The 19905-nt window shown below is 41.7% G+C and overlaps 1 protein-coding gene across 1 annotated transcript in view; it reads right to left on the bottom strand.

Annotated features, from left to right (window-relative positions):
* MARCHF6 (membrane associated ring-CH-type finger 6) overlaps nt 1–19905 on the bottom strand; it is a 1360950-nt gene that overhangs the window by 571550 nt on the left and 769495 nt on the right. The window lies entirely within an intron of this gene.

The raw sequence follows: 19905 nt of genomic DNA, 5'->3' as shown, positions 1-19905 counted from the left end.
CTGTCGCTATGCTTTTATGGTAATCTTGTCTGGCAATTTTTACTGCTAAAGGGTCCTTACTTTTTATAGCCATCGTAATGGCTTTCCTCTTTCTCCTACAGTTAGCTGTATACCAGAGGTTGCCCTTATTTAGTTTATGGTGTGTCAATAACGTCCCCTTGGATTTTTTGGTAAAGAACTTTCCAATTTCCTCTGTTAGGTTCTTATACATGGCTGGAAAATTAGACCCCGTAAAATCGGGGGCTGCTGGAGCAACAGATGCCAGATCACGGGATTTGGCCATAACTAACTCTTTAATACTGTCAAGTTTCCCTTCTTCACACCTAACTGCATTCCACTTAAGCTTACGATTGCAGTTTGAAGGAAAAACTTCTTTAGTAGTCATCTCTAGAGTTCCCCTTTTACTAATCCCGTCTCCCCAATGAATTATCATGCATAGAGGGTTATGATCACTATCCGTTCTTTGTCTAACCTTCATATCCACTAGATTAACCCACGACTGCGTATCCAGAAGGATATAATCAATCCGTGATGGGCATCCTAGCCTATTGAAAGTCATTGCTCCATCACGGTTATAGACAGTTCGCCCATTTAGAGCCCGTAGGTTATGTTCCAAAACCAGAGCAGTTAGCTGAATTGCTCTCGTAGTCCATTTCTTAATGGGAGTGAGGGCTAGTGATTGTATAATTTGGCTCCTAACCTCGTTATTTAGACCCATTAAATCTTCATCGTCCAGAGGCTCAAAAGTACAGTTAAAGCCCCCCCCCCACCAGTATTTTAGATCTCGAAGGGAGGGATGATAACTTTCTATCTAGCAACTCTAATATAGGTGATGCTCGTCCACCCGGTAGGCCTCTTGCATATACACAGAAGAGTTCTAATATATTATTTCCGGATGGGCTTTTTATAGAGATATGCAGAATATCATGTGAATTTGTATTATGGGTGGTGACAACACAATTCAAAACTAACTTAATCCAGATGTGTTAACCTCCAGAGGGACGTCCTTTCCCAGTCGAAACTGCAGGAATATAAAAGGTTGAGTATCCATTTTTATATTGTGGCAGAGGACACCAAGTCTCTTGGAACATGCATATGTGGAAGGTATTTATAAAATCATTCCAATCCGGGTTATCAAGGTTTTTTTTAAGGCCTGCTATGTTCCAAGACAAGATATTAATAGAGGTTTGGGCTATGGATAATTCCTTTGGTGAGATCAGTGTGGTAGATTCCCTTTCTGCTCTGCCTGGGCTAATGGTAGCCATATTGGTTGAAACATCCCTACTAATACTATTTAGTGGTACCCCCGGGGAAGCTGGCTCAACTCTCTCTCCAGAATGTCCAGAGGACTGTGTTGGAAGTCAGTCAACCCCTTCCAAACCACTATAACGATTAAAACAGGGGATTAAAGGATGGTTGAGCTGTGGACCCAACCAATCCCCATTCGGTTGTTGATCACCCAAGTAAGGTCTCCCTGCTCGCCTACCAACTAGATTCCAACCTTCCTCTTCATTCCCACCCCACTTAGGGGGTATCTGATAGTTGAAATTCTCCCTCCTGTTCCTCCCTCTCCCCATATTGGACGATCTCAGCCAACTCCACCTATTATCATGAGGCTCCGAGTGCATATAGAAATATGACAGGGATTTGGCCCTAATCGTAGTGTTGTTGTCACATGGAGGAACGGAACAAATGTGTTCCACCAATCGTGGGTCCTCAAATGTGACAACAACACAATCTACCTTTAAGCTTTTCTTTTTTCCACCTACCCAGGGGGCTCTCTCCACCATAAGCATTTTGTTGTTTAATCCAGGAGGTGGAGGATAATTTCTGTCTAACCAGTGGCAGATTTTATTCTTGAGTGCCCAAAATGGTTCAGAAATGGCGGGGGCAAGTTCAGGGACGCCCGTCAAAATGATCACATATGGACAGGACTCTGGTGGTAAACTGATATTCCGGCGTGGGTTTAACTTCTCGTGGTGGGGTAAGGCGGTTTTAGGAGCTGGAGTAATAGGGTCAGTACTACTCTAATTGTGGGTAGGTGCAACGTTGGTTGGCTGGCTAGTACAGGCTTTTTTACTCACAGGAATCGGTATTTTGGGCGGGCGGATCTTGGGGACGGGATTATCCCCTATAGAGTTCTTCTTGGAGTTAGGCACATGATTACGAGCAGAGGATGGTAGAGTAGGAACATTAAGGGCAGGATTAACTTCCTTGGGTTTTTGTGCCAAGAGAATAGCCTCAAGCTGGTGTTCAATGCTCTGTAATCTGGAATCAAGGGGCAGAAGTAATGATTTGATAAGGTTGGACAAGGAATTCAAAAAGGGGGCATTCCTATCCTCAAGGTCGACTGAGGATTCGTCACCACTGCTGTCATCTGGAATGCTAACCAAACTACTATCGGAAATTGTATCATCTGGGATACCCAATGGTAAAGGATGAGATACAACTTGAACTTTAACACTTCCTACATTGTTATTGTTACCCAATAGATCCCCCCCTTCTTTGACGGGGACACTTGCACAAGTCTCGCCGTCAATATGACCCAACGTCTCTTGTGAGACAGTATTGATGGTGTTTACCTTGTGGGGCATTTGGTTTGATTTTGGAACTGCGCCTTCCAAACTGCCCCTTTGGGAACAGTTATTCTCATGATGGACTACAACTGGTATTGATGATGAGTTGTATGGCAAAGGGGCAGCTGGGATTGGAGCACTCTCAGGAGAAGGATCGGGTTGTAATGTGGGGCAAATAGTTGGGATGTCAGGTCTAGCATTTAACTGTCTAGGGTGAGGATCAGAGCTGTTTATAGCTTTGATCGGGGAGCATGCTAGAGCTATATTGCCTAATGAAGATCTTTTGGCTTGGGCAAGGTCCATCGAAACCCTCCTTTCCATAAGTACTATTCCCTGATCAATTAAAGAGTTGGTGCGGAGAATAAAATTATCTAGAGTGCCAATTAATTTTTTGGATTTACCACTTGCCGCTGTCTGGCTTCGGGTTTCACGAGCAGACATATTATTTGACAACTAGAACTAGTGATATGAGAATTATAAAGAGGTAGATCGCAAGTACCAATCAATTAATGTGTAGAGAAAGCAACATTAAAACAGAAAAAGAATAAAAACTAAAGGCACAGAGCGAATAACAGCTGCAGGGATAATACGAATGCAAGCTATAATATTAAATACAGCAGCAACGGGAAGAGGGGACAAAGATAGAATCAAGAACAGGGGGACTGGCCCAGCCCAGGCTCTGCAGGCCTCGGAGGGTCTCAGCGGGTCCGCCCTTAGTCTGGGCTTCGTCCCGGCCTTCGTCCCACACACGCGTCCCGCTCACGCGTGGAAAAGCCTCCTATAACACGGGGCACAAGGTGAAGGGGAGGAGACCCAGGAAGAGGCGACAGGTGTGCAGGATCTTCAAGCGCACAGCCTGGTGGGCCTCGCAGTCCCGGTCTCCGGCGGTATCCACAAGAATTAAAGCACGGTACTCCTCCAATGCAGCAGACAGATTGGCAAAGTCCAAAAGCAACTACGAGCGGCGCCCGCGGAGCGGGAGCCGCGAGTCGTCTTTAAAGGGCCAGTGGGTTGAGCAAACAGAGGGGAGGAGACCCGGGAAGAGGCGGCAGGTGTGCAGGATCTTCAAGCGCACAGCCTGGTGGGCCTCGCAGTCCCGGTCTCCGGCGGTATCCACAAGAATTAAAGCACGGTACTACTCCAATGCAGCAGACAGATTGGCAAAGTCCAAAAGCGACTACGAGCGGCCCCCGCGGAGCGGGGGCCGCGAGTCGTCTTTAAAGGGCCAGTGGGTTGAGCAAACAGAGGGGAGGAGACCCGGGAAGAGGCGGCAGGTGTGCAGGATCTTCAAGCGCACAGCCTGGTGGGCCTCGCAGTCCCGGTCTCCGGCGTATCCACAAGAATTAAAGCACGGTACTCCTCCAATACAGCAGACAGATTGGCAAAGTCCAAAAGCACCTACGAGCGGCACCCCAATCATTAACATTGATTTTATTGATGAATGTCTGTGCCGATTCCACAGAGCCCTGCCAAATTACACATACGTCATCAATAAATCGCCACCAGGCAACCACCTTATTAGAGAAGTGTTCCTCCAGGATGTGCTTTAAGACATGCTCCTCCCACCAGCCTACATGCAAGCATGCAAAGCTGGGGGAGAAGCATGCCCCCATAGCCACACCCCGGAGTTGCTGGTACACTGATGCATTGAACAGGAAATAATTGTTTTTGAGACATATTAATCATTTGCAGTATCATTTTGTTATGTTCATGGAATTTGATATCACGTTTAGACAGGTAAAATTTCACTACTGCTAGACCCTGTTCGTGTTCTATACTCGTATATAGGGCACATATATCCATGACAATAAAACAGTAATGCTCACACCATACTATTTTACTGAGTTTTCCCCAAAAATGACCCATGTCTTTAATATATGAACCAAGATCTTCAACATAGTTTCTAATAAAAAAGTCAACATATTTGGAAATGGGTTCCATCAGCCCTCCCTGTGCCGATATAATGCGCCCCGGCAATGGATTTATCTGTTTATGCATATATAAATAAAAAACATCATTCAAGCCCAAATCGGTGTTCAAGCCTGTTATGCTCCACGACAACCGGGATGTTTACCATGAACAGGTAATTCTTGATTTAAAAATACTCTATAAATCAACCAACTTTGCGGGGTACAAATACAGCCATCAACAACAATGTTATGTACAACTCATGAAGAAGTTGCAGGACAATGATAACTTGATTGTGAGATCATCTGACAAGGGGGGGAACATTGTCCTGTGGCCACGGGCATTGTATATGGAGGAAGCCCACCTTCAACTTAATGAAATTGCATGCTATAAAAAAAAGCAACATCAATATTGTCAAAGCCTCTTGGAATGATTATTATGGTAAATTACTTGCTTGGAAAAGTGGGGGGTTACTGTGTGATGATGAATATCGTTTTTTGAGAAATGACCATCCAGTAATCCCCTCGATATATTTTATTCCAAAGATACACAAAAATTAAACTAAACCTCCGGGTAGGCCCATTATTTCGGCCATAGGTAGTATCATGGAAAATACCACAAAATACATAGATTATTTCCTTCAAGAATGGGTTAAAGGTTTACCATCCAACCTCCAAGACTCTTCCGACTTTTTAAGAAAAATTCAGGGAATACAATGGAGTGAAGATTTAATTTTGATAACTATGGACGTTACTGCATTATATACATCCATACGCCATCAAGATGGTATTAAGGCAGTAACATTACCTAAACCGTAGGCGAGCATACCTATTTCTGCAAAACAAAATGTTAGTCAATATGGTCACTACCTGTTTGGAGCAAAATTTCTTCTCGTTCGACAATTACATCTATCAACAAATCAGGGGAGTTGCGATGGGGGCCTGCTTCTCACCCAGCTATGCCTGCTTGCATATGGGGCTGTGGGAGGAGCAGGTCCTCATGGGGCACTTTAAACACATCATAGATCAACATGTACCCCTTTGGCTACGATATAGTGACGACCTTTTTTTAATTTGGAAAGGTCCTGAATCACTTGCCATTGAATTTGTTGACCAAATAAACAGAAACCAACTCAACCTTGAGTTTACTGCTAACATGAGTAAATCCTCAGTAGTGTTTTTAGATGTGGAGGTATTTATAAGGGTGAAACAATCTCCACTAGAATGTATCATAAACCTACGGCGGGAAATTCTTTGCTACATGCTACGAGCCATCACCCGCAACACCTAATCCAAATCATCCCCTATGGGGAGATGCTCCAGGTACGGCGTTTGTGTAATAGTGACATTGATTGTCCGGTAGCTCAGGAAAGCAGTAAACAAAGATTTTTAGCGAGAGGTTATGCCCCGTGGTTGTGGACAGAGCGATCAACAAAACAAACTGCTCACCAGGGACCAGGCACTTGCTAAAACTCACATACAACAAACATAAAGCTATCAGGAAAATCCTAAATAAAAACTGGAACCTGGTATTGAATGACCCTATAATTGGTGGGTCATAAACATCAATTGGCTTTCAGGAAGGCTAGGTCTATTGGCAACTGCCTGGTTAAAAACATTCCAGAAATTAGAACACCCACTAATTGGTTATCATCACAGAAGGGCTTTACTAAATGTGTAACATGTAAGGCTTGTAAATTTGCTAAAAATAGAAAGGATTATACGACACCTTTCAAGCCTAATCCAGTATGTATCAATAAAAGACTCAAATGCAAAACAGACCATGCCGTGTATGTGTTGGAATGTCCATGTGCTTTAAGCTACATTGGCAGTACTAAACTACTAGTACATAAAAGAATACTCCAACACATACGAGACATTACCAACAAAGATCAGGCATATCCTATGGCTAGGCACTTCGAGGTGGCTGACTAAAGTAACCCAACACATCTTAGTTACTTTGCAATTGATTGTGTTCCGCCACTCCGGAGGGGTGGTAACCGTGAAGGCACGTTACATAAATAAATAAATAAATGTCGGAATTTGTAAAGCGCACAGCTACCTCCACCGGAGGTGTCCCGGCGCTGTCCGTATACCGCTTAGGAACCCTTCCTTGCTTTCCTGGGAAATGTCCACTCCTGGGCACCCCTCAGGTGCAGCCAGGCATCCCAGCGCTTTTGGGGCCGTTGTGGAGACTAAGCAAGCTATTGCCCAGAGTTGCAGCGTGGGACCCATGATCAGAACAGGCACTGAGGCGAGAATATCCAGTCAGGGGAATTAATGAGCCGGAGACCCGCCGAGGCAGGAATCGAACCCTGGTCCCTGGCCAGAGCTCTGCATCAAGGTCTGCCTGCTCTAACCATTGAGCCACACTTCTCCACATACTGGAACTTAATACAAAGTCGCCAATGGGGCTAAACACCACAAGGATTTATACACTTGCATTTGATTCATGTGGGTTGTCCTTCGTTTTTTAATCCTCCATAACCTGAATGAAATGTGTACATATGGCGCTAAGTTCTCCCAAAAATGTTTTAAATTTTTTTTTTACATTTTGGCACATATTTATTCACCGGATTAGTTCATGGTTATAGGTTTATCAATGACACTCAACACATATTAATGCACTCCTTGTACCGGCTGGCTCAAGGATTATTCGTGTTTGTTCGTCTATCTTTTGAAAATCAGCTGAAAATTAGGATTATAAAAATACACATTTGCCCACTTGGGCTTTAATGGTAAGGGAGTACAATCAATATGTTATCTCTTCCACATGGATATATATTCTAGCGTTATTTGCACTTAACATTGTTATTATTAGGACATTCACGGTACAACACATTTATTCATACCATTGTGGTATTAAAATTGGCATTTTTAGCTTTTTTACATTATTTAATATTTTTATAGATTTTAAATGCTCAATGTTTTACCCTGTCTTTACAGACTATATTTTATATACATATATTTATTACTGTATATGAGTATGTCCTTGCTTTATCGGTATGCATTTACGCTGTTATTTATGAAAATGTTCCTCCTGATTACCCCTTGCTCGTGTATCATGTTGACATTTGAGAAAGAAAGTCTTTTTTCCTTGTCTCTTGTGCAATAATCAGCTGAGATTAATTGTAACTCGCACTTGCACTTTAAATGTTCCCTTACACAAACACAACGCGTCATGTGATCAAGGCCCAGGTGGGGCTGAAACGCGTCGTGGCGGCGATGCAGGGTGACTGAAAAATAAAAATTACCTGGCACTAAGAACCGTGGGTCCGCACTTCATCTTTCCTTGCAAGTGGATTTACGGATGAAAAGACTGTAATATATATATATATTCACTCAAAAAACTAAGTTTTAGTGGTGTTATAGTTAGCTGGACATTTTACTCATACAAAACCATTGAAATTGCTCCTATATAGTTAGTTGTACTAACTATTTTTCTCGCACCCGCAATCCACTGCTGATGATGTCACATATTAGATCATTCATGACATGGTCAGTGACATCACTGATGACATCTCAAATGTGAACTACCCACCTCACGGTTTGGTACTTTTCACCAATTTTCAACATTGGCAGATTTCTGCCCTATAGTTGTTATACGTTTAAACAACCTTATACAGCCAAGGTTAGTTGCCTGTTAACACCATTTTATGCGTTATTTTGAGCCTAAGGGCTCCTTGAACTAGCAGCCCCCGATCTACTGTGGACCAGTCTTGTGTGCCCGCGTAATCTTTCTATTTGAAGCGCTGTGTACACATAAGTGACACTTTGTGATGCATCAAGTTGTTACTGACGCTCACATGTGGCTTACTTTGCTTTTTCTCTTTCTAGGTATCATCCAGGAGCAGCTTCAATGTAACAGCTACAACCACATAGTGTGGACACAGGTCTCCTGATCTGCCCTGGATGAGATAAGAGGGTTCTCATTTTAACTTTTATGTATTTTACTCACGTGCACTTCACTTTGTTTTTGGTCCTGACGAAGCGCCAATGACCTACGGGCGATAGAGGCGCGAAACATGTTGACCTTGACTAGTGACACCCAGGCATAGTGGGCCTTGTGGGGTCAGTCATTTTTAAGCAGTACTTTTAACTGCCAAGGGTTACCTAGACAATCTTGTCGCTGCTTCCATACCCTTGATTTTATCACACTATCATGTTTGCACGTAATTGATTTACCCTCCCTTACCCTTCCCCACACACCTGCATGCAACATCCGGCTAATCCTCTAAAAGATCTCTGATAAAGTGACCCTTCGGGGACCCGTAGGGAATTGCAGCGCCGGCCCTACGAGGAGCAAAATTGCCCGATGATGAAGCATGACATCCTCCGGGGTGTGTGAGGGCAGCAGAGGATGTAGTATGTCTTTCCCTCTCCCATCAGGGTATTTTTTACCTAGGATTACTTTTCCCCATTCTTCCCTGTTTTTAATGTATGGGTGACTATTTGCACTCAGACACGTGGGTGACTTTTGCACCCTGGTATAGGAACTTTGTCCTCTTTTTGTGAACAGATTTGGTTTAGGAGCATGGACACTGGACCTTTATTGGCTCCTTGGTCCCCCCTCTCTTTTGTTGAATTGATTATGCACGGCTTTACGGCCGCGGGACCTACCCTATTTCCTTCCCTTTTCAAGTGGGCACACGAGACGGGTCCTTGGGGTCGTTGGGTGCTGACTTTATGTTAAGCCTTGAATTGGTAACCTCGGATAATCCCGGGGGATTAATTCTTTGCATTAAAATACGTGAGGATTTACAATACTGTCCTTGGTGTTAGGCAATTTGGCTGTATTCTCTTAGTCCCCATTTTATGGCCTAAGCGTCAACTATATGTTGATGGTTGTGAATTTGGAAACATCCATATAGATTTAAGTTAATTTTCAAGGGGTGATCCAGTCACGACATCAGGACATGTCACAAACGGGAAATTCCTACATAGATTGAAGTTAATTTTCGAGGTGTGGTCCAATCATGATACTAGGACCTGTCTCATACGGGAAGGCCTGAACTAGTGAAGAGTAACTTAAACCGGATTAATTTGTAGATTTGTGTGAACTCTTAATCATTACCGGCATTGTTATTTTCCTTGACTATGAAGCCAGTGCGCAGAAGCGAGGGAGCAGTGTGCACGGCTAATATGCATGCGCCGCTGCTGCGTTGTTTCGCACATGCGCAGTTTAACACTTCCTTGTGAGGCTTCACCGTAAAGAGTTACCGCCTCTCTCTTTTTTCCACTACCCACCCGATCCATTTATTTAAACTCTGCATTTCGCCGCCTTTAATTCATTCTCGGCGAGCGTTTGGACAGGGGTAGGTGTACTAGAGGCTACACCCGCATTACTTAGTAAGTGCCATTTCAATTAATTCCATCTTATTTCACCGGTACTTTTTCCGTTGTGCTTATGTACCTGGTTTGTGTCTATTGCTTCCACAGCCCGACTTTTTGCGGGCGTCCATTCCCTTGACCACTAGAGGAGAGCTTTAACTAATATTTGGTAAGCACTGTGATGTGAACTACCCACCTCACGGTTTGGTACTTTTCACCAATTTTCAACATTGGCAGATTTCTGCCCTATAGTTGTTATACGTTTAAACAACCTTATACAGCCAAGGTTAGTTGCCTGTTAACACCATTTTATGCGTTATTTTGAGCCTAAGGGCTCCTTGAACTAGCAGCCCCCGATCTACTGTGGACCAGTCTTGTGTGCCCGCGTAATCTTTCTATTTGAAGCGCTGTGTACACATAAGTGACACTTTGTGATGCATCAAGTTGTTACTGACGCTCACATGTGGCTTACTTTGCTTTTTCTCTTTCTAGGTATCATCCAGGAGCAGCTTCAATGTAACAGCTACAACCACATAGTGTGGACACAGGTCTCCTGATCTGCCCTGGATGAGATAAGAGGGTTCTCATTTTAACTTTTATGTATTTTACTCACGTGCACTTCACTTTGTTTTTGGTCCTGACGAAGCGCCAATGACCTACGGGCGATAGAGGCGCGAAACATGTTGACCTTGACTAGTGACACCCAGGCATAGTGGGCCTTGTGGGGTCAGTCATTTTTAAGCAGTACTTTTAACTGCCAAGGGTTACCTAGACAATCTTGTCGCTGCTTCCATACCCTTGATTTTATCACACTATCATGTTTGCACGTAATTGATTTACCCTCCCTTACCCTTCCCCACACACCTGCATGCAACATCCGGCTAATCCTCTAAAAGATCTCCGATAAAGTGACCCTTCGGGGACCCGTAGGGAATTGCAGCGCCGGCCCTACGAAGAGCAAAATTGCCCGATGATGAAGCATGACATCCTCCGGGGTGTGTGAGGGCAGCAGAGGATGTAGTATGTCTTTCCCTCTCCCATCAGGGTATTTTTTACCTAGGATTACTTTTCCCCATTCTTCCCTGTTTTTAATGTATGGGTGACTATTTGCACTCAGACACGTGGGTGACTTTTGCACCCTGGTATAGGAACTTTGTCCTCTTTTTGTGAACAAAGGCATGCTGATTGGCAGTCACTGTCTGTCAACACTAGCACAAGATGGATGCCAACACCTCCTGGTTAGAAGTGTTGACAGCCAATGACCATGCAGCTTTCTCGGGAAGGCATGCTGATTGGCTGCCACTCTCTGTCAACACTCAAAACCAGGAAGTGTTGGCAGCCATCTTGTGCCTTGTTAGAACCAAGGCACAAGAAAGCAGTGAAACAAAGGTGTGAAACTCGCAAAGGGGCCAGAGTAGAAGCACCCTGACCCCCTAGGCCTGCTCAGGGGGTCCCACAAGGACCCCCAAGGCAAAAAAAATGTTTTATTTTTTTTTAAAAGTCGCGGGGTACGCGTACCGTACGCGTACCCCGCGACTTTAAAAAAAAAACAACAATGTTTTGCCTTGGGGGTCCTTGTGGGACCCCCTGAGCAGGTCTAGGGGGTCAGGGTGCTTCTACCCTGCCCCCTTTTTGAGATCTACACATTTGTTTTTCTGCTTTCCTGTACCTCACTCTACCGAGGCACAAGATGGCTGCACACAATTTCTGTTTTAGAGTGTTGACAGACAGTGGCAGCCAATCAGCATGCAGCTCGTGCACGTAGGGGTACGTGTTTGGTACGCGTACGTGCGCGTACGGTAAGCGTAGCGTACGGGTGAGCTCACGGGTGAGCTGCCATAGATATATATATTTTTTTGAACCTAAATTACTCAAAATCCACTGGAGCACATATCTTGAGACATAGCAAAGGCACATCGGGCTACCAGTCCCTACAATTTTGCCAAGTTTGGTGGAAAACCATTCAGCCGTTCGGGCTAAAAGTGAGTCCAACCGCCCTATGGAAATTAACATGGGGAAAACACGTTTTGGGACCCCCCTTTTATCTCGGCCCCCGCTTGACGAATCCCCCCCAAACTTTCAGGGAAGGACCGGAGCGCCGCGAGGCAAAGTTAAGGAAAATTTCAGGAAGATTCCTCAACCGGCGCCAACGTTATTCCCAATAGAATGTTGCGATTTCCCTATGGAAAACAATCCTAACTATATATACCTACTGGCTATCGCCAGTAGGTAATATATATATATATATATATATATATATATCACACACAAACACAACCTCCAGCACTTCCAGACGGCGAACTCAAGAAACGGACCACCAGGACCTTTGGATGGCAGATTTTTTATTGTTTCACTTACTCATTCCATGACGCGTTTCGGGCATCAAGTGCCCTTGATCACATACAGAGTAAGCAGTACGCCATGTTTTTTATACGTTTTTTCTTCTTTTCTCAAATGCAACACCACGTGATTAATGAGCAGTGAAGAAATACTATTTTCCTTACAACGAGGCGTTTTTGCAATGAACTGAGACAATATTCACCCACAATGCTGCATTATTGCTAGGCACATTGTTTTTGCGAGACGACCTATATCATGTATTTTATATCACTAAAAAACATGAATGCTCGCATTTTATAAATATTGTGTGGTTTTGAATAAATAAATAATTATATTCGATATTTAAAATTCAAATAAATAAGTATAAATAATTTTAAAATATACATATTGCCACACAATAATAAATAAACTTAATTTCAAGTGCAAATTACGCAAAGATCCTATTTCTGCTTGAATGTTTATTAGTCATGTAGAGCTTGGATGAATTAATACCTGCTAAATGCAGTATTGAGTTTCATTGAGTTATAAAGTGCATAGTGCTGTAATATACGTCATCTGTGTATACATATATATTTCATAAAGTGAGCTGTGCTTGAATTTATGTGTTTATATATTATTTAAAGTGCATGGTGCAATGAATTTGCATATACAAAAATATATGTGCAGTGTTGTATCAAAAAAAGGGATATTGTAAAAAGTGTCTAAAAACAAGAGGCCAGTTGTCTACACCATAGTCATTCATGGTGGACAACGGACAAGTCTGGTACCATCAAAGTCTTAGTTTGCCCAACAAGCCTGTTGGGCAGATTGACTGTCGACATCATGATCATAGATGGAAATGTCAAAAATGTATATTCAGTATATGCAAAGATAATATGTGTTACAATTCTATCCAGGCTATCTCAACCTCCCTAGGTTAAAATTTCCTAAAATAACACATAGAAACAAGCAAAACACAAAAAATGTATAGATATGACCAACTATAAAAAGTATGCATGTCCTCTGAGTTATTGAGACCGTTCGGGAATTTGCTATCTAGTTCTAAAATAAATCTTGTTTCTCTTTGCCTTAGCAATTTTTCCCCGATTGCCACCTCTGCGAGGGGCCAATACAGAGTCAATGACACAGTACGTTAAACAGTTAAAGTCATTGTTGTGTGCTTCTTTAAAATGTCGAGCGACCGGATAGGCCTGATCACTATTAACAATTGCATGTAAATGTTGCAAAATTCTCACGTGCACCTGCAGCTTAGTACTTCCCACGTACCTAAGCCCACAGATGCACGTGAGAACATAGATTGCGTGATCCGTTCGGCAGTTGTAATTGCCCATATCATTATCTAATTTTCTCTGAATGGAGTCTTGTAACCTGTTGTATTGACTCCAAACTTGCACGCACGACACAACGTACATTTAAAGAAGCCTTGTCTGGGTTTCAGCCAGGTTTCCCTTATTGCTAACTCTGGACTATTTTTCGTTAGCTTAGCCCCCATACTTTGGGTTTTTCTAAACGTAATAGTTGGTTTAGATGGGAGTCTGCTATTCAAAACTTTATCAGTTAGTACTATGGGTCAGTTTTTGTTAATTATGGACCGTATTTTCCTTTCCTGTCGACTATATGTTGTAATTAGTCTGGGTGTGCCTTCAGTGGTGTCTACATGATTCACCTCACCATCATCTCTTTATGGCAGCAGTGATTCTTTTGATCTCGTCTCAGATTTATTACCAGCATCAACTAGCATTTTGTTAGTGTATCCTCTCTTTCTTAATCTAGCCAGGGTATCCTGTTTGCAGCTTTCAAATTCCTCCACTGTGTTGCAAATTCGTTTCAACCTCAGGATTTCCCCAAATGGGATACTAGCAATTAAATGCTTAGGATGGGCACTAGTTGCATGCACTGTTGCGTTGCATGCTGTTGGTTTTCTATAGGCAGTAGTGGCCAATCTACCATCATTTATAAAAATCCTAACATCTAAAAATTCTACTCTAGTCTGGCTACAAGGTGATGTAAAGTGCAAATTCATACAGTTAGTGTTAATAGTTTTCACAAATTCTTTCGAACTTTCAATTCCATCATTCCAAACTATTAAAACATCATCGATGTAGCGTAGCAAATGTAAAATCTTTTTAGAGAAAATTTCACGGTGTTGAACCACGAGGACCCGCTCCTCCCAGTAGCCCACGTGCAAACACGCGTAGCTAGGGGAGAAGCAGGCCCCCATGGGCACACCCTGTATCTGCAAATAGATATCCTTACCTAATGAGAAAAAATTATTATTAGGCACCATTCAATCAAAGCCAATAACATTTTGTTATGTTGGTAGTATTCACATGACCTTGACACCAGGAAATGTTTGACAGTAATTATACCCATCTTGTGTTCAATGCTGGTATACAGCGACTATCGCTAATGTTATTAGAGTCAGGTTGTCTGTCCATTGAATGTCCCCAATTTTGTTCAAAAAGTCCCCCGTATCCTTTACATATGAGGGCAGTGAGTTAACCAGATCTTGTAAAAAGTAATCAACATATGCCCCCACATGCCCAGTCATGCTCTTAGTGGCTGAAATTATAGGGCGACTCGGAATTGGAGTAACATTTTTGTGGACCTTTGGCATCTACTAAAGAAATGGCAGGACTGGATGTTCATTAAACATATATTGGAATTCACCAGTGGTGATCAAACCTTCGCATTTCCAACACTGCAACTCCTTTTTTATATAGTCTTTTGCTTTGCTGTATTCCTTCATAGTTGTTTTTTCATAACAGCATTTGTTGATGAGCTGTCTCATTGCTTCTTGTGTATAGTCCTTCCTCGGCCAGAGCATTATATTTCCGCCTTGGTCCAATTTTTTAATGACGACTTCCACATCTTTGCTTAGTTTATTCATCAGGTTTTGAAATTGTATTTTATTGTGTTCCATTTTGCCTTTTTTATAGTTTACTTGGTGGTGTAGCTTTTTGATTTAATCTGTGACGCATTCATGAAAAGTATTGACTGCGTCTTTAGGCATTATCGGATTTCGGTTTGTATGGGCTTTCCCCAGCTGCCTTTTGAAGTAGATTGATTTTCTGTATTCTATGTTGGGTGGACTCATTGTGCATATCCCTTTGACTGACCGCACCTGATTTATTACTAAGATCATGCATAGTCAAAAGTGTCTGTAAATCCGATGCCTGCAATCTCGCTGGAGTCTCAGTTTCAACAGGCTGTGCACTTTTTGTTGTTTTTTCCAACCCAGTTTTAATAGTGAAGAATTTTTTAAGCTTTAATTTTCGGATGAAACAGAACACATCTATCCTTGTTCTCGCATAATCAAAGTTGTTCCCTGGACAAAAGTTCAACCCTAATGCGAGCAGCTGTTCTTCCGCCTTTGTTAATACCGTCGTGGATAGATTAATGATTATTTTCTCATCCTGGCCTAAATTTATTTTTTGCGCCATTGATTCTTCTTCTTTTCTTTTGGCTTTGCGCTTACCCCCGCAGCGCCGAGCTCTTCTATTTGCGTTTCGCCTTTTTCTATTGGCTTCTTTATGTTCCTGGGTCTTAGCGTTTGCCTTCGTTCCTCCACCAAAAAATCGATCTCTTCTCCCAAGCTTAGTATAATATTACTCATTTACTATTGTTACTTGCACGTTCCATACTTGAGTCACTGTTCACAGATTCTGTATCAGTACTCACAATGTTTGCATCACTTGTAACCGATTGCAAGATACTTGTGGGGTTCACTTTGATTTTTCCACTTATTTTCAATTTTTTAGCAGTATCGTATTTGCGGGCATAGGTGTAGATCTGGCCCGATTCATAGTCAGCCTGGTCGCGTGCAAATGTATGCACTTTTCTTATTTTGATCCTGTCCTCATGCTTTTTGAGTCGTTCATTGATCTCATTGCGTTTAGCCATAATAAAGTCTTTTTTATCTGATTTATTTAGCTCTTTGTTCAACGTTTCAATTTCACATAGCAATGTTTGACGATCAATCTCTGCATACTTAATTAGTATGTGTACTAGGTTCATCGATGCAACTAGGTTACTCTCACCGCATTCCCTAAGCAGTTGGGGATTGGGGTTGTCAAAGCTTGGTTGAGGAGTATTCTGAGCCCTCGCGGTGCTCTACCGACCTCCACATATTTTGTTAAAGACTTGTGCTCCCACCACTTCGTTACTTCATTTTTCATCTTTTTTTCAAGATCTTTTAAAAGAAATTTGACATCATTGTCCGTATTAGATTCCAATGTTCTTGTATCAGTAGCGTTACTGCCGACTTTTGGTAAATTACTGAACAGCTCGTCTGCGGCTGCCTCTCGCTCGCGTACTGCGTCATTTTTAGAGGATATCTCCGTGAATATTTGAACCTCAACCTCCGTGAGTTCAACAACTTGTACTGCCAAAGGTCCTCTCACCCCGCCTACACAAATGCTGTCTCACTCACCAGTTTTCGATGGATTCCTTTCGGGAGTCCTCCGACTCAACCGACGGTGTCCTCTCACTGGCGTATGCTCTCCTGGCTCGTAGGGGGTTACAGCCACTGTTCCTTTTCGGATTCCTTGCCACGTTAGGTTGTCGGCTGTTACCACTTGTAGGGAGGGGTCCGTTCACCGGAATCAACCTGGCTTCCGTAAATTGGTATGCAAACACAACCTCCAGCCCTTCCAGACGGCGAACGGAAGTAACGGACCACCATGACCTTTGGATGGCAGATGTTTTATTGTTTCAATTCCTCAGTCCATGACGCGTTTCGGGCATCAAGTGCCCTTGATCACATACAGAGTAAGCAGTACGCCATGTTTTTTATACGTTTTTTCTTCTTTTCTCAAATGCAACACCACGTGATTAATGAGCAGCGAAGAAATACTATGTTCTTTACAACAAGACGTTTTTGCAATGAACAGACAATATTCAACCACAATGCTGCATTACTGCTAGGCGCATTGTTTTTGCGAGACTACCTATATCATGTATTTTATATCACTAAAAAAACATGAATGCTCGCATTTTATAAATATTGTGTGATTTCGAATAAATAAATACATATATTCAATATTTAAAATTCAAATAAATATGTATAAACATTTTTAAAATATACATATTGCCACACAATAATAAATACTAAACTTAATTTAAAAAACAAAGTGCAAATTACGCACAGATCCTATTTCTGCTTGAATGCTTATTAGTCATGTAGAGCTTGGATGAATTAATACCTGCTAAATACAGTATTGAGTTTCATTGAGTTATATATATATATATATATCCAAAGTCGAACTACTGCCACTTCCAACCCTCGGCGGCGAAGGAGACTCAGACCCCTCAGCTCTTCAGGCAAGATGATTTTTTATTTATTTAATACCACAACCCAAGCACGATGCGTTTCGGGCCACAAGAGACCTTGCTCACATGCGGATAGGTACCGCGCCATTACTTAATTTATGTGTGCAAATGTGTGTTAGGTAACCACCCACCTTCACTTACTCAGGTCACATGACCATAGTCATAGAAAACAGACTTGTCGCCAACAGTCTTTCTAGTAAAACCATAGGCATCTCACCCGGAAACTATACATGTAATGCCGATTTAGAGTCTTCATATCAGTACATATAAGTAATAAATATGTGTAAACTGATAAAAACTATAAATGTATAAATACATAACTAACATTTTTTTTCAAACAATGAAAAAATACAGGATTAGTCCATGAATACAAAGTTTTCTCATTCTTACTGTTATTTTTGTTAAAGGCATTTTTGTAAGCAACCAATGTCTCTCTGGATGAATCCAGGATATAATTCCAGAATAAAGTGCATGAGTGGGTACGCAATTTTAAAGTGCAAATTTTCCAGTGTGCAATATCATGAATAACTGCAAAATAACCAAATATAAAGTGCAGTGCTATATACAAAAAAGACCAATTTTAGTATAATTCCATAGCAAACATATTAATATTGTCAACAGTAAAATTCCATCCAGGAAGATACTATTAAAATCCATATTAAATACATAATTGTTTACGAAAACCTCATTATACATAAAACCAGATCTTAAAAAGTTAAAAAAGGGAATTTCATGTGATGTTTTGTATATAATATTAGCAGCAGAAGTTTTGAAGCAAAAGCCCTTTGCATATTCTGAACTAAACATCCTACATAAACACACTATATTCATAGAAACTTGTACATATCTTCTGTGTTATTCAAACCCTGTGGCCACTTGCTGTAAAGTTCAAGGATACATTTTGTTTCTAATTGTCTGAGTTGACGTTCCCTATTACCACCTCTTCTGGATTTCAGTATGGCACTAATTACGTAAGACAATTGATATCATTTGCATGACATCTCTTAAAATGTCGTGCCACAGGGTAGGCTGGATCACTGTGTAGGATGGCTCTAATATGCTGCAATATTCTGACATGCACCTGCAGCTTCGTACTACCAATGTAGTTAAGGCCACAGGTGCATGTCAGAACATATACAGCATACTCTGTTTTACAATTATAGCTACCCTTGATGGAAACCAGAGAAGCCTCAAAAGGAGTATGATAGCTTGTTTTGTTACAATCAAACTTGCATGCTCTGCATGTTGTGCACCTTCTAAACCCTCTGATTGGTTGTAGCCATGTTGCAGCTCTGCGTGTTTCAGGGGAGTTATCAAGGTCTATACCCATAGATCTCCCTTTTCTAAACGTAATGGTTGGGGTCACAGCCAACCTATTACGAAAAATGTTGTTGGTTAACACTATTGCCAATGTTTCTGAATAATGGCTCTAATTTTTATCTCCTGCTTACAGAAAGTTGTGATTAATCTCGGGGTGTCGCTACTGTCAGCCATAGTGGTGGAAGCGGGTACTAATTCAGTAATATATATATATATATATATATATATATTATATAAAACAGTGACACTTTCAGTTCTAAATACATTAAAAAATGGAAAGATATAACTGGAAATGCATATCCCACGCCTGTTGGTGTGTACCCACAGTTGTGGGATATACTTTTACTGTTAATGAATTCAGCACTTTGGACAGGCTTCAAACTCCCTCTGAGTAACGGCAGACAAATATTCAAATTTGATGACCATGTGTCACTTGATCCAGGCAATGGATAATATTTCAATTTTGTTACCATGTGTCTCACTTTGGATAACAGCTAGACGGTTTTAAAAATATTTTCCTCATACTACCGAAATACTTTACCTATTCGATTTTGCGCAGTTTATAATATGACCCAATTTAAACGTAGACTTTAAAATTAAAGCAAAAGCAATAGAAAACTTCAATTAGCCTAAACAGTGATAAAGCTGCCTGACGAAGGAGGCTGCAGACCTGCTAGATATAGTGTCCTCTGTTCACCTAAAAAAATAGTCTCCAAATACGTGCCACACAAAAAGTTAATTTTAAGTATACTGTTTAGGGAAGCTGTTGGTAATAACATATGGTGGGAAACTTTATCCCTTTAGCTCTAGAGAAACAAAAAATAAATAAACACTGTCCTAAAAGATATTCAGTAAAGTGAGTGTATTTAAATCAGAAAGGGCATCCATATTAGTATTCCCTCCTACTGCACGGTACCCTGTTGCTTGTGACAAATGTAGTTAGTGGTACTGTGGAGTAGGCATACTTGGACAAGTAAGTGGGCAAATATTGTGCATGCTGCTTGGCAGAGCCCTTCATCTTTCCACCTTAAACAGACAGTTTATCTCCTTAGGCGTCATTGGGTGGTGAGGTTGCTGTACGATGTGAAGTGTGAAGGTGA

Source organism: Lissotriton helveticus, chromosome 4_1, assembly GCF_964261635.1.
Source record: "Lissotriton helveticus chromosome 4_1, aLisHel1.1, whole genome shotgun sequence".
NCBI classification, from domain to species: domain Eukaryota; kingdom Metazoa; phylum Chordata; class Amphibia; order Caudata; family Salamandridae; genus Lissotriton; species Lissotriton helveticus.
The sequence above is the reverse complement of the archived record's forward strand: the minus strand, read 5'-3'. Positions and strand labels throughout refer to the sequence as shown.